The 12,364-nt window shown below is 39.5% G+C and overlaps 1 protein-coding gene across 7 annotated transcripts in view; it reads left to right on the top strand.

The window, feature by feature from the left end:
- ENOX2 (ecto-NOX disulfide-thiol exchanger 2) overlaps positions 1–12,364 on the top strand; it is a 299,288-nt gene that overhangs the window by 80,407 nt on the left and 206,517 nt on the right. Inside the window, exon 3 of one of the 7 annotated variants that reach the window (XM_035008692.1) lies at positions 8,954–9,038. The exons of the other annotated variants lie outside the window; for them this stretch is intronic. The gene's annotated coding sequence lies outside the window, so the exon portion shown is untranslated. The remainder of the gene's footprint in view (positions 1–8,953; positions 9,039–12,364) is intronic. 7 annotated transcript variants of the gene reach the window in all.

The raw sequence follows: 12,364 nt of genomic DNA, 5'->3' as shown, positions 1-12,364 counted from the left end.
TCATTCCTTTTGATGGCTGCATAATATTCCATTGTATATATATACCACATCTTCTTTATCCATTCATCTGTCGATGGACATCTTGGCTCTTTCCACAGTTTGGCTATTGTGGACATTGCTGCTATAAACATCGGGGTGCACGTACCCCTTCGGATCCCTACTTTTGTATCTTTGGGGTAAATACCCAGTAGTGCAATTGCTGGATCATATGGTAGCTCTATTTTCAACTTTTTGAGGAACCTCCATACAGTTTTCCAGAGTGGCTGCACCAGTTTGCATTCCCACCAACAGTGTAGGAGGGTTCCCCTTTCTCCGCATCCCCGCCAACATCTGTCGTTTCCTGACTTGTTAATTTTAGCCATTCTGACTGGTGTGAGGTGATATCTCATTGAGGTTTTGATTTGGATTTCCCTGATGCCGAGCGATATTGAGCACTTTTTCATGTGTCTGTTGGCCATTTGGATGTCTTCTTTGGAAAAATGTCTGTTCATGTCTTCTGCCCATTTCTTAATTGGATTCTTTGTTCTTTGGGTGTTGAGTTTGATGAGTTCTTTATAGATTTTGGATACTAGCCCTTTATCTGATATGTCATTTGCAAATATCTTCTCCCATTCTGTCGGTTGTCTTTTGGTTTTGTTAACTGTTTCCTTTGCTTTGCAAAAGCTTTTTATCTTGATGAAGTCCCAATAGTTCATTTTTGCCCTTGCTTCCCTTGCCTTTGGCGATGTTTCTAGGAAGAAGTTGCTTCGGCTGAGGTCAAAGAGGTTGTTGCCTGTGTTCTCCTTTAGGATTTTGATGGACTCCTGTCTCACATTGAGGTCTTTCAACCATTTGGAGTCTATTTTTGTGTGTGGTGTAAGGAAGTGGTCCAGTTTCATTCTTCTGCATGTGTTTATCCAATTTTCCCAACACCATTTGTTGAAGAGACTGTCTTTGTTCCATTGGACATTCTTTCCTGCTTTGTCGAAGATTAGTTGACCATAGAGTTGAGGGTCCATTTCTGGGCTCTCTATTCTGTTCCATTGATCTATGTGTCTGTTTTTGTGCCAGTACCATGCTGTCTTGATGATGACAGCTTTGTAATAGAGCTTGAAGTCCGGAATTGTGATGCCACCGGCTTTGCTTTTCTTTTTCAATATTCCTCTGGCTATGCGGGGTCTTTTCTGGTTCCATACAAATTTTAGGATTATTTGTTCCATTTCTTTGAAAAAAGTGGATGGTATTTTGATGGGGATTGCATTGAATGTGTAGATTGCTCTAGGTAGCATTGACATCTTCACAATATTTGTTCTTCCAATCCATGAGCATGGAACGTTTTTCCATTTCTTTGTGTCTTCCTCAATTTCTTTCATGAGTATTTTATAGTTTTCTGAGTACAGATCCTTTGTCTCTTTGGTTAGATTTATTCCTAGGTATCTTATGGTTTTGGGTGCAATTGTAAATGGGATCGACTCCTTAATTTCTCTTTCTTCTGTCTTGTTGTTGGTGTATAGGAATGCCACTGACTTCTGTGCATTGATTTTATATCCTGCCACTTTACTGAATTCCTGTATGAGTTCTAGCAGTTTTGGGGTGGAGTCTTTTGGGTTTTCCACATAAAGTATCATATCATCTGCAAAGAGTGAGAGTTTGACTTCTTCTTTGCCAATTTGGATGCCTTTGATTTCTTTTTGTTGTCTGATTGCTGTGGCTAGGACTTCCAATACTATGTTGAATAGCAGTGGTGATAGTGGACATCCCTGCCGCGTTCCTGACCTGAGGGGGAAAGCTCTCAGTTTTTCCCCATTGAGAATGATATTCACTGTGGGTTTTTCATAGATGGCTTTTATGATATTGAGGTATGTACCCTCTATCCCTATACTCTGAAGAGTTTTGATCAAGAAAGGATGCTGTACTTTGTCAAAAGCTTTTTCTGCATCTATTGAGAGGATCATATGATTCTTGTTCTTTCCTTTGTTAATGTACTGTATCACATTGATTGATTTGCGGATGTTGAACCAACCTTGCAGCCCAGGGATAAATCCCACTTGGTCATGGTGAATAATCCTTTTAATGTACTGTTGGATCCTATTGGCTAGTATTTTGGTGAGAATTTTTGCATCCATGTTCATCAGGGATATTGGTCTGTAATTCTCCTTTTTGATGGGGTCTTTGTCTGGTTTTGGGATCAAGGTAATGCTGGCCTCATAAAATGAATTTGGAAGTTTTCCTTCCGTTTCGATTTTTTGGAACAGTTTCAGAAGAATAGGTATTAATTCTTCTTGAAATGTTTGGTAGAATTCCCCTGGGAAGCCATCTGGCCCTGGGCTTTTGTTTTTTGGGAGATTTTTGATGACTGCTTCAATTTCCTTAGTGGTTATAGGTCTGTTCAGGTTTTCTATTTCATCCTGGTTCAGTTTTGGTAGTTGATACATCTCTAGGAATGCATCCATCTCTTCCAGGTTATCTAATTTGCTGGCATAGAGTTGTTCATAATATGTTCTTATAATTGTTTGTATTTCTTTGGTGTTGGTTGTGATCTCTCCTCTTTCATTCATGATTTTGTTGATTTGGGTCATTTCTCTTCTCTTTTTGATAAGTCTGGCCAGGGGTTTATCAATCTTGTTAATTCTTTCAAAGAACCAGCTCCTAGTTTCGTTGATCTGTTCTACTGTTCTTTTAGTTTCTATTTCATTGATTTCTGCTCTGATCTTTATGATTTCTCTTCTCCTGCTGGGTTTAGGCTTTATTTGCTGTTCTTTCTCCAGCTCCTTTAGGTGTAGAGTTAGGTTGTGTACTTGAGACCTTTCTTGTTTCTTAAGAAAGGCTTGTATTGCTATATACTTTCCTCTTAGGACTGCCTTTGCTGCATCCCAAAGATTTTGAACAGTTGTGTTTTCATTTTCATTGGTTTCCATGTATTTTTTTAATTCTTCTTTAATTTCCTGGGTGACCCATTCATTCTTCAGTAGGATGCTCTTTAGCCTCCATGTATTTGAGTTCTTTCCGACTTTCCTCTTGGGATTGAGTTCTAGTTTCAAAGCATTGTGGTCTGAAAATAGGCAGGGAATGATCCCAATCTTTTGGTACCGGTTGAGACCTGATTTATGACCTAGGATGTGGTCGATTCTGGAGAATGTTCCATGGGCAGTAGAGAAGAATGTGTATTCCGTTGCTTTGGGGTGGAATGTTCTGAATATGTCTGTGAAGTCCATTTGGTCCAGTGTGTCATTTAAAGTCTTTATTTCCTTGTTGATCTTTTGCTTAGATGATCTGTCCATTTCAGTGAGGGGGATGTTAAAGTCCCCCACTATTATTGTATTGTTGTTGATGTGTTTCTTTGCTTTTGTTATTAATTGCCTTATATAATTGGCTGCTCCCATGTTAGGGGCATAGATATTTACAATTGTTAGATCTTCTTGTTGGATAGATCCTTTAAGTATGATATAGTGTCCTTCCTCATCTCTTATTACAGTCTTTGGTTTAAAGTCTAATTTGTCTGATATAAGGATTGCCACCCCAGCTTTCTTTTGGTGTCCATTAGCATGGTAAATGGTTTTCCACCCCCTCACTTTCAATCTGGGGGTGTCTTTGGGTCTAAAATGAGTCTCTTGCAGACAGCATATCGATGGATCTTGTTTTTTAATCCAGTCTGTTAGCCTGTGTCTTTTGATTGGGGCATTTAGCCCATTTACATTCAAGGTAACTATTGAAAGATAGGAATTTAGTGCCATTGTATTGCCTGTAAGGTGACTGTTACCGTATATTGTCTGTGTTCCTTTCTGGTCTATGTTGCTTTTAGGGTCTCTCTTTGCTTAGAGGACCCCTTTCAAGATTTCCTGTAGGGCTGGTTTTGTGTTTGCAAATTCCTTTAGTTTTTGTTTGTCCTGGAAGCTTTTTATCTCTCCTTCAATTTTCAATGACAGCCTAGCTGGATAGAGTATTCTTGGCTGCATATTTTTCTCATTTAGTGCTCTGAATATATCCTGCCAGTCCTTTCTGGCCTGCCAGGTCTCTGTGGATAGGTCTGTTGCCAATCTAATGTTTCTACCATTGTAGGTTACATATCTCTTCTCCCGAGCTGCTTTCAGGATTTTCTCTTTGTCTATGAGACTCGTAAGTTTTACTATTAGATGTCGGGGAGTTGACCTATTTTTATTGATTTTGAGAGGGGTTCTCTGTGCTTCCTGGATTTTCATGCCTGTTTCTTTCCCCAAATTAGGGAAGTTCTCTGCTATAATTTGCTCCATTATACCTTCTGCCCCCCTCTCTCTTTCTTCTTCTTCTGGGATCCCAATTATTCTAATGTTGTTTCGTCTTATGGTATCACTTATCTCTCGAATTCTGCCCTCATGATCCAGTAGTTGTTTATCTCTCTTTTTCTCAGCTTCTTTATTTTCCAGCATTTCATCTTCTATATTACTGATTCTCTCTTCTGCCTCATTTATTCTAGCAGTTAGCGCCCCCATTTTTTATTGCACCTCATTAATAGCCTTTTTGATTTCTACTTGGTTGGATTTTAGCTCTTTTACTTCTCCAGAAAGAGTTTCTCTAATAACTTCCATATTTTTTTCAAGCCCAGCTAGTATCTTTAAAGTGATGATTCTGAACTCTAGATCTGACATCGTACTAATGTCCGTATTGAGTAGGTCCCTGGCAGTCGGTACTGCCTCTTGTTCTTTTTGTTGAGGTGATTTTTTCCGTCTCGTCATTTTGTGCAGAGGAGAATAGATTAATGAGAGAACAAAATGCTAGCAGAGTAACCACGTCCCCAGAAAATATACTCTAAACAAATCAGAAAAGACCTGAAGCAGTGGGATAAGAAGGGGAAAGAGAGAAAAAAGAAAAAGAAAAAGAAAAAGAAAAAGATAAAGATAAAAACAACAACAAACAAAACAAAACAACAACAACAAAAGAAAAACCAGAATGTGATCAAATATGATCTATATGGTATATAGATCAGTGCCACACACTAGATTTGGGGTGTGTTTTGGTCTTTTAGAAGAAAGTGTCTCTCAAAATTTTAAAGAAAGAAAAACTTATATATGTACAAAAATAAGGGTTGATATGATGAAGGGATGGAAAATCACTGTAAAAATGGAAATTATAAAAAATTTTATAAAAGGAATTGATAAGTTGTTTGAAAAAAGAAAGAGGATTTAAAAAAAGAAAAAAGAAAAAGAAAAAAAAAGGGAGAGGATGTGATCAGGCAGGGGAATAGAGAACACCATATACTAGAGATTTAGGGTATATTTTAATCTGTTAGAAGAAACTATCTCAAAATTTTAAAGAGAGAACAACTTATATATATAAGCCAAAAATATGGGTAACTACTATGAAGGGATAGAATATGACTCTAAAAATGAAAAATAAAAATGTTTTTTTTTTTAAAAAAAGGGATTGATAAGATGTTGGTTGAAAAAGGGAAAAAGAAAAATTCAAAAAGAAATAAAAAGACAAAAAGACAGTTAAAAAAAAATTAACTTTAAAAGACTAAGGAATCATGGTAAAAAAGCCGTGAATTCTATGTGCAGTAGTCCCTTAGCGCTGGAGTTCTGCTGTTCTCATTGATCGGTAAACTTGGCCTTGGCTGGCTGTTCTCGCTGGTCTTCTGGGGAGGGGCCTGTTGCCGTGGTTTCCAAATGTCTCTGCCGGAGGCGGAATTGCCCCGCCCTTGCCCCCTCCCGGCTAAGTCATCTGCTCGGGTTTGCTCTCCGGGGCTTTTGTTCCCTGCGAGCTTTCCGTACAGCTTTGGAGGCGGAGAGTGAAAATGGCGGCCTCCCAATCTCCGCCCCGGAGGAGCCGAGAACTCGGGGCCGCTCCTCAGTGAGCCCCCAGAGAACAGCCGTCAGTCACTCCCGTCTCCCCGGTCTGCAGCTGCACTCCGTGCTCAACCGGCCTGTGACCGCGCGTTTCTATCTCTGGCACCCGACCCCGGGTGGAGTCTCCAAACCCAGCAGATCCCTGCAGTGCACTCCCGCGCGGCTCCTCCCGGGGGCGGAAGGTGAGTCTCCCCGGATCTGCCGCTTGTTGGGTCCCTGCTGGAGGAGCAGGGGCCGGACTGTGCCGCGGATCACGGTTTATGGCAACCCCAAGCTGAGAGCCCGCGCCTGGGTTCCGTCTCTGCAGCCGGCTTCCCTGCTCCGATACCTGGGAGCTCTGCCGCACTCAGGCACCCCCGGTCTTTCTGTGACCCCGAGGGTCCTGAGACCACACTGTCCCGGAGGGTTCCACCCCACACTTAGCCACCAGAGTGACGCATGGACAATATTTTTAATAATAGGATAGATGTGTAGGATGTGAAACTAGTACAGGAAATGTAGAACAAGAACTTTTGGCAACCTTGTGCTTCCTGTCTAAAATAACTGTTATAGAACATTAGTGAGAGGTAGTATGCTAGAGTGAATTCTATCATTTTCCTTATTAGACTCTTTATACTACTGAATTTTCTGTATATTACAGATTTTTTTCTCTTATTTTTTGTTCTTAGAAAGGTCACATCCCAACTGTGTATGTATAAGCAGATATCTATATTTAGTTTCTACCTTTAGGTACATTTGTTTACCTGAGTTATATCTTCAACAACTGACATGGTATTGTTCAGGCAAGACATTTATTTTGAGCACCATAAGGTTTCTGATGGGAGTGCTGTAAACTCCAGCTCTAAATTGACGTTGAAGAATCGATAAACTACTTAGCGGAGGAATAAATGACTCAAGGTAAAAATAACCAAGTAAAAAGTAACTCCTGCTTTCTGTGCAAGCATATATAGTGAGAAGGAGCATATTTGACAAAGAGAGCCTTAAACAGTTATCATCCTCAAGGTCCTGTCCCTCATCTGGGTTGACTTTGCAGATTATATTTTTCTTTCATTCAGAAAGAGATCATCACGAAGGAGATCAGAACCTGCTGATTACAGTTTGGCAAAATGTTTGGGATCATGAAACCAGCCAGATTCTTTTCCTAGAGAAGTCAGAATTATTTTCCCCCATTGAGGGTATCTTTATTTGCTAGCAATGTGTTAGTGATTGTGGAGGACCTAAAGAAGAACTCTTGCCTTCTTGACTTCTTCCTTTTTTTGGTTTATTCTAAGGACTCTGTCTCTCCCCATTTGATCACTGTTTCAGGTATTTTTCAATGAGATACAGGGATTAATTAATTCATTTCATAATTCAGCAAAAATGTATTGAGCACCTGCTTGGTGCCAGATACTCTGTTAGATATTGTAAATACAACAATAAAACAAATCTATATATATACCAAGGTCCCTGCCCCCATTGAACTTTGAGGCAGACAAGTGAACAGAAATAAATGAGTACATATATAAAATTCTTACTGATGGTGGTAAGTGCGAGGACAGACAGCTACAGTTGAGAAAAAAAATGGCAGGACCTACTTAGATATCATGGAAGGAAGGTTTCTTTGAAAAGATGCATTTCAAGCTGAGGTATGATGAAGAGAAGGCGTCTGTCACACAAATAGCCTGGGAAACAGCAAGCACAGGTTAAGTCAAGAAAGGCTAGGTGTGTTGCAGGAACGGAGGGAAACCCACCATAGTTAAGTGAAAGGGAATATGGCATGAAATAAGGTTGGGAGAGGTAAATGGTGCCACATCATGCAAGGTTTATAGGCCTTAAGAAGTTTGGATTTTATTCTAAAAGCAGTGGGAATCCATAGAAAGGTTTTAAGCATAGGAATCATATGAATTGTTTTATATTTTTTGTAAAGACTACTTTGGCTGCGTGTGGAGAGTGAGTGAAAGGTGGACAAGAATGGAAGCACAACAGCTAATTAGGCTATTTATTGCAGGAGTCTAGGTAAGAGAAAATGCTGACTTGGATAAAAATGATATTAGCAATGGGGCGCCTGGGTGGCTCAGTCGGTTGAGCATCTGACCCTTGATTTCAGCTCAGGTCATGATCTCAGGGTCGTGAGATCGAGCCCTGCGTTGGGCTCCGTGCTCTGTGGGGAGTCTGCTCAAGATTCTCTCTCTCCCTCTCTCTCTTCCTCTCCCCTCTGCTTGCTCTCTCTCTCTCAAATAAATAAATAAATCTTTTTTAAAAATGATGTTAGCAAAGATGAAGAGAAATGGAGAAATTCAACGTGGATTCTGAAGTTAGAATCAAAAGGCAGGATTTACTGATGGTTGGGAAATCGGAAATGTTGAAAGAGTAGAAGTCAAGGTTGATATCCAGTAGAAAGGGGAAAAGTGATGATGCAGAAGAAAAGGAGTATCAGCAGGAGCAAAGTCTTTGAGCAGGCAAGAGATGATGGCATTGGGGGACACTCCTTCCATTTCAACAAGACAGAAGAGAAAGAATAGATAAAGATGTGGGTCAGTGTGTAGATTTGGAGATGGGAAAATGAGAGAGCTCTTTCTTAGAGCTTTTGTTTTCTCCACAAAGTATGAGAAAGTCAGCTAAAAGCAGGAAGTGGGAGAGGAGTGGGAAAGATGTGGAAGGATTGAGGAGACAGGTGAAGATATATCATGGTCACTTGGAAGAATGGGAAAGTAAGTTTAATGCAGAAGTAGCATTTTGGGGCAGAAATGAGTGCTCAATTGAGGCTTGTGATCATGAATACTTGACATGAAAGTAAAGCCCATCAACTCAGCTATGTGAATTTTCTGCAGTCATGTTCAGTAGCTCAGGTGCAGGCCCACAAAAGGTAGTTTAACTGAATTCAACTCCTATTTTGCCATATGAATGTATCTGGGAGAGCATAATGTGGTAGAATGGAACGAACGCATGACTAAGGTTGAGCGAGGACCTGGGCTGTAATGCAGTCTCAAGCTACTTGCAAACCATGTGACTTTAGGCAAGTCCGTTAAACTTGCTCTGCCTCCCTTTTCTCATTGGTAAGATAAAAAGTTTGGACCAAATAATCTTTAAGGTTCTTTCTGGCTCTAAAACTGTGTGATTACTTTTTTTCCTTGGGACAATTCCTAACCTCAACCAATTTCTCATTAATATAGTGTTGTGATTAAGCATGTATACTCTGGAGCCAGACCGCTTGGATTTGGATTCTAGCTCCACCCCTTCCCAGCTGTGTGACCTTGAGTAAGTCATTTTACCTTTCAGTGCCAGTTTTTTCATCTTTGCAATGGGCATTACAATACCACATATTTTACTTAGTAGGGTTGCTGTAAGGATTAAATGAGCCAATGCATGTGACACTCTTAGAACAGTGCCTGTACTGTGCCCTCAACAAATGTTAGCCATTACCCCCAATAAGTTCTAGTTCTACATCATCCCTTCAGCCATAAAATGTCTGAAAGCTTGGAATCTCTTCTGCTTGCAGGCATGCATACCACCTGACATGATACTTAGAGTACATCATTTTGTTTCAGGTTGGCAGTATGGCACAGAAAAATGATTCTGGGGCCAGATGAGCCTTGGTTTAAATCCTGAGCTTGCCATTTACTTAGCTGTGAGATCTTGGGTAAATAAATTAATGAGCTGATACTCAAATTCCTCTTCTACAAAATGAGCACAATAGAAATATTTATCTGATAGTTTGTGGGAGAAAATGAAATGAGATAGTGCATGATAGTGTACGTGATAGTATAGGGCTTGGCATTCGGTAGGCATTTAATCAAAGCAATTATTATGATTATGGCACCCTGCCCTAATATTTACCTTGTTATGTCAGTTCTTGAGGTATAGGCAACTTTTGTCCCTGTTACTTGTTATTTTCCTGAAGCACAGAGGAGCAGAAAGTAGCCCATCAGAGAGAAAGACCTAAAGAAAAAGCAGTATCAGCCAGTACATGAGGGACGGGGTAAAGCTAGAAGGTCTAGAATAAAGGGGTACACATTGTTATTTGTTACAATAAATATTGTAAGCACATAGATTTCTTTTTAACATTGAAATCTTCCTTTAGAATTTGAATATTGTCTGCCAGTGAGAACAGGTTACTAGAGCCCAGGAAAATAGTATGCCTGATCTCCTCCACTCTGTCTGAGAAGGTCACCATTGCCTTTCACTTCTGGACAATGACACCTTCCACGGATCCCTGCTGATCAAGCTCCAGGGAAGTGGCTGTTCCTGTGAGGTCCTTGAGCTCCTTGATAGAAAGGCATCATGTGAGGCTGAAAGTGTAATAAAATCTCATTCATATCTGACCCTCAGAAAACTGCTTTGGAAGCAGCACCTACTTTGCTTCCCATATTTGAAAACACCCTACTGAGTTGTACTGATTTTTTTTTTTTTAAAGAAAAGAAGTATGGAGGAGAGTAGCTCATTCCAATGCTTTCATGTACCAATATTCAAACCAGTATTCATTTATAAGGCTCAAAAAGGAGCTCAATTAATATCGATGTTTTAATCTCAATGTTATTTTCCACATGCAATTAATTATGAAGATGAATCAGACTCAACTTTTTTTCTTATCAATTATAGTTCAGAAAAATATCATATTTAATTCTTCTAGCTGAAATCTTGGTCATTCTTGTTAAATGCATTTCATCTTATCAGCCTGCTGATTTCTTCTACTGAACTGAATGACCAATGTTAATGCAAGACTTTATCAACTTAAACGAAAAGTAAACTTCCATCCCAGTCCTAATATCCCCTTGTATATGCTAATTAAATAAGTAACTTAAACTCAGAAGCTAAATTTCCTTTACAAGAGCCTGCAAAAAGCAGATTAGTCACTATGAATTAAGGGCTTTCTTTCTGTCTCAGATATTTGCTTATATCTCTTGCTCCAGCTCTAGAAAGATCGTGATAGTACTTGTGATCTTACTGGAATACACCATTCTAGTGGCTGGAGCATCAGCTTGGCTATTGTGATACCATTTGCAGTTGGGCAAGTTCACTTCACTTTTCAATCCATTTCCCCTTCAGAAAAATCACAATGATAATATCTGTCCTTATCTATTTTGCTTGGAGGTTGTAAGAATAACTGAAACATGGATGGAAACAGTTTGAGCATAAATACATAACTCTGAAAAATTATGACTCCTCAGGAATTATTTAGGCATACTTGCATTTGTGTTCTTAGAAAGTCCCTCCCTCTCCATAAACAGACGCGTTGTATACTCCATCACCATCACATTTAAAGAAACACACAGACACAGACCCTCATGTTATCTAATATATTCTTAAAAAATGGTTACCTTGCACTGTGTAGAATTTGATCAACACATTAATATACTTATATCTGGCTATCTATGCATCCATCCATCCACTCATTGATATATTCAGCAAATATTTGTCAAGTTCCTACTATGTGCCACGTACTGTGCTTTGCTGGATGAAAATTTTTAAGAATCAAGACAGGACTGGTTCTGGGCTCATGAGTTATGGTCTAGTAAGGGAGACAACAGAAAGTTAAAATAAAGTTTAAGTACTGTCATGGGTGATTGCCAGAGTATAATAGAATACCAAGCAGGAGTACAGAACCTGAGATGTGGAGGGTAGAGAAGATGGAAAGACTTCCCATGGAAGTGATAGCTAAGGCCTGAAGAATGAGTCATCGTGGCCTCGTAAAGATGAGGAGGAAAGACTATTCCAGAGGGGACAGTATCACTGCACAGCTCTGCAGCATTTTGGAGTGTGTATCCACATTGAGAAATCAGCCCATTTATAGGTACCTCTACCTAAATTTGGAGGAAATTCATGGCTTTTCAAACCTTGTAGATTATTGGCTCTGTTCCTGGATACACCATATAAATGAAATCCTACCTTGGCATGAACTGATTTTGCTCTTTGATTACTTTTCTAACTCCTAAAAGTCAAGTTCTCAATTTCAAATGTTTTATTAGGGCCTTCTTATGGTTCTGAGTGTTGTTTATTTTGGTTATCACAATTGCAGATAATTGCACATTTGCATTTAACATGAATTTAAATGCTTTTAATGAGTTTCTGCATTTTGGCTGGGTTAGTTTATTAGTAGGGAATTGTGTCCACCAACACAAATCTGTTTTATCTATATAAGCCCTAGCAAGCGGTATAATTTTCTGATACTAGCGTAGGTTCAGAAATCACTCATCTATGTGATTTAGATAGTGACCGTTTATTTATAAACCATTTCTTTTTTTTTTTTAGTCTGAATCTCCCAGGCAGTGTATTTATTTATTTATTTATTTTTAATTTTTTTATTCTTATGTTAATCCCCTTACATTACAACATTAGTTTTAGATGAAGTGTTCCATGATTCATTGTTTGTGCACAACACCCAGTGCTCCATGCAGAATGTGCCCTCCTAAATACCCACCACCAGGCTAACCCATCCTCCCACCCCCCTCCCCTCTAGAACCCTGTTTGTTTTTTCAGAGTCCATCGTCTCTCATGGTTCGTCTACCCCTCCGATTTCCCCCGCTTCATTCTTCCCCTCCCGCTACCTTCTTCTTCTTCTTCTTCTTCTTTTTTTTTTTCTTAAC

This window comes from Mirounga leonina, unplaced genomic scaffold (genome assembly GCF_011800145.1).
Source record: "Mirounga leonina isolate KUSES-001 unplaced genomic scaffold, KU_Mleo_1.0 Mir_101664, whole genome shotgun sequence".
Taxonomy (NCBI): Eukaryota; Metazoa; Chordata; class Mammalia; order Carnivora; family Phocidae; genus Mirounga; species Mirounga leonina.
This window is presented reverse-complemented; position numbering and strand designations above follow the sequence as displayed.